Source organism: Lycium barbarum, chromosome 9, assembly GCF_019175385.1.
Source record: "Lycium barbarum isolate Lr01 chromosome 9, ASM1917538v2, whole genome shotgun sequence".
Lineage (NCBI taxonomy): Eukaryota > Viridiplantae > Streptophyta > Magnoliopsida > Solanales > Solanaceae > Lycium > Lycium barbarum.
The window spans coordinates 31,508,699-31,512,489 of NC_083345.1; positions in this window are offsets into that span (position 1 = coordinate 31,508,699).

Genomic DNA, 3,791 nt, shown 5'->3' on the forward strand with positions numbered 1-3,791 from the left:
TTATTGAGTCCCCCATTAATGCTACCTGAATATATTTTATTTTTTTAAAAAAAGGTCATGACAGTATAGTAACAAAATACAATAACTTAATGACTTGTTGGAACAAATGAATCAGGTGTTGCAACAAGTGGATTACCTGTTGCAACAAGTACTATCCTTGTTGCACCAACTAACTAATCTGTTGGAGTCTGCTTCAGTTTTTTGAGTTCTGTTTAATCCAAAGACAGTTGAAGATGTCCAACAGATTAGTGAGTTGTTGCAACAAGTAATATACTTGTTGCAACAGGTAATACACTTGTTGCAGCAACTAACTCATCTGTTGGAGTCAGCTACAGTTTTTTGGGTCCAGTTTTTGGGTTCTGTTGGACTGAAGCTGAATCCAACGGATCAGTGAGTTGTTGCAACAAGTAAGATACTTGTTGCAACAGGTAGTACACTACTTGCAACAACTCACAAATCTGTTGCAACTTATTCATACTACATATTTAACAATAATTAGTATAGAAGTTACAACAACTACATAATCTGTTGTAATTGTGGTAGCAACTACAATAGCTGTTGCATAAACTACAGCAGCTTCTGCAGAAACTACAACAGTTGTTGCAAAAATTTAGAAGCTCTTATACAGCAGCTTTAGCACTTGTTGCAACAATTACAATTGCTACTGTAAATTGTTGGAAAATAAGCAGCAAAACCCACATAAATAATTGAAACAAAACAGCAATATTTTACTTACCAAATGAGCGGAAATTACTTCTGAAGTAATGCCTAGCCAAAAAATTGCAAAATCTACTGGTTTCATTTTTTTCTTTGTTGAGCAAATTCTTCAAAATGCCGCACCAATGGAAGAAGAAGAAGCAGGGGAAGCAGCAATACTTATGAAGTAATGCCCATGTAGACACTAACGAAATCCAACCAAAAAAATTGCAAATCTGGTGGTTTAGTTTTTTCTTTTGTTGAGCAGATTCTTCAAAATGGAACAACAATGGATGAAGAAGAAGTAGGGGAAGCAGCAATGGAAGATGAGGAAGAAGAATGGAGGGAGAAAAAGAATGAGAACAGGCGGATGGAAAAGAAAAAGAAGAATAAGAAGAAGAAGAAGAAGAAGAAGAAGAAGAAGAAGGAAGAAGAACGAATCGAGGAAGGAGAAGAAGAACAGTGGAGGGAAAAGAGCAAAAACGGGTGCAGCTATTGGCGTTCTTTTTTTTTTTGGACCTATTTTGGTATTTTAGGGTTTATATTGGCTGGGTCAAAGTGTTAAAAATAAAACTTGAGGGCAAAGTGTTAAAAATAAAGTTAAGGGTCAAAGTGTCAAAATGAAAACTTTTGGGCAAGGTCAAAATCTCTTAATCACTAATCAAAAAACATCACCTCCACTCAATAATTAAAACTTGAATCATCTCCACTTAATAAAAATACTTAAGAGTCACCTATAATTAAATCCATGTTTATCACTATGACCAAATCATCTCTATGACAAGACAAATCTGCTGGGACCAATTTATGTTTCAACAGATTGATTTTTTTTATGTTTTCCATTCCGTTGGTCCATCTTCTTTTTGCCGATATTGTAAATGATTTTTGAAGTTAAATTAGGTTAAGTCAATTTATTTTTCACACTGAAATTTATTCGAAACTAGCACTCCTCCCGCTATTTCTAATAAATGTCATTTTAGCTCAAAAAAATTATCATTTTAGAAATCAAAGACTAAAATTGACAACTACTTTCAACTATACACTTAATATTAAAGAAATAGTTCTTTTAATATTGCTTAATTTTCAAAAAGAAATATCTAATAATGAATAATTTAGTAATTATACCTCGTATTTACGTATTACTTCTCAATGAGCATGAAAAGAGCTAAGCGACTGTTAAAATGGGACGGAGAAGAGTAGTTTCTGTTTGACTTGACACGTTATTTAAGAATGAAAAGAAAACTTTTTAAGCTTGTGGTCTAAAATAAGTATAGTCGTATGTGTTTGAATGTAAATCATCTCATTAAACATAAAATGGAAAGTTTAAATTTAAATTTGTCGCTAAATATAAAAAGATATTGGGATTAACGAAAAAGAAAAGAATGTCACATAAATTAATAGATGACGTTCTATAAATTACTACCCCAGTATAGTTTTAAACGCTTCATAAGAAATTAAAAAAATAACAACGTTAACAATAAAATCATTTGTTTAAAATACCTTTTATCTCTCTTTGAAGTTTTATCCAAGGATAATCAAAGTCGATCAAGGACCGAAAAAGTGTTCAACATTTTTGGATTATATTTTTCTATTGCTGCTAAATATTTTTAATATCTCGTGTCCTACTTTTGTCTTGTGACCTTCACGTCTTTGACATTTCAATTTTAAACCCAAGCTACCCGTCAATTCAACATTTTTGGATTATTTATTACTAGTAAAGTCCTTCTTTACTTTCAAAGCAGCTTTGAGATATCTTTTTTATAAAAAATCTCTTTGCAAACAGAACATAACTTCTTAATAAGTCAAAAAATTATTTTAAGCACAAAATGACTTTAAACTGGCCAGCCAAACACTCAAAAAAGCTGAAAACAGCTTATAAGTTGTTTATAAGTCAATCCAAACGGGCTCAAAATAACAGGTGGTCTAATGACTTCCAGGTTGAGTTTCCCTTTATAAATTATACCCGTTCGTCATGCTAAATAAAGCAATGGCTTTCAAAACTTTTTCAAGAAACAGGAAATATTGCTTAAAAATATGTTTTCAAACATCCATCTTGTAGATCTTAAAAGACTTTGGCTAACGATAACCGAAAAACTTGAAGCACCGCTAAATACTCCCTCCGTCCCTATGATACTTTCTCTTTCGAAGGTCAGGTTGACTAACTTTGAAGTTAAATTATATTAAATTAACTAAATATTTTAAGATTAAAATTTATACATTAAAAACTATATAAAAAATATTATAAATTGCAACTTCTCTCATATCAATTTGGTGAAAAAATACATCTTACAATGTTGGTTTAAGTTCATGCAAATTACATCTCGAAAAGCAACAAATATCACATAAATTTGGACCAAGGGAGTAACACATAGAAAGGACTATCTGAACCAAAGCACTCCTCGAAAAAATATTAGAGACCTGAATGAGCATTTGGAAGCGTCCTTAGCTCCACTTAGTAACAAAACATCCAAGCTGCATCAAATCCTAGTTTCACGCACACCTAAAAAGCACTAACGGCAAATATCAGTCCTTGCTGTGCCACATTTTCATTCCTCCAATGAACGTGCTGTGCTTGAACAACTATTTCTATAAAATGAAATCGGGTAGGAAAATGTAGGATACCCGGGACTCACCCGAGAGACCCTGGTTTAAGCCGTTTGAGCTGAGGAATTTAAGAATAAAGTCTGCCTACATCCTATCCTCTCCAGACTTCACTTGTGAAATTATACTATGTATGTTGTTATTGTTGAAGTGGAAGAACCTGCCAGGGCAAAACTGGATAGAGTCCCAATTGAGGCAGCTTAGGAAAAACAAGCCAAGACTGCTACAGTGCTTAGGCACAATTGACAAGTAAAAAACCTGCAGTGGTGGAAAGAGAGATAGCACTAGCAGCCGTGTCATGATCAGCTAGTGCACTAGAAAAAGTGGTGTTCCGTCTGATTTGACATGTTTTAGTTGGTTCTTGCACGCCAACACAGTTCTGCGTATTTACATAGCTCAACATGAACCAACCAATAATATAACAATAGCCCACTTGCAACAGTAAGACACCGGGGAAAATGGAAGATAAGCTAACAGTTTAATATAATTTGCTA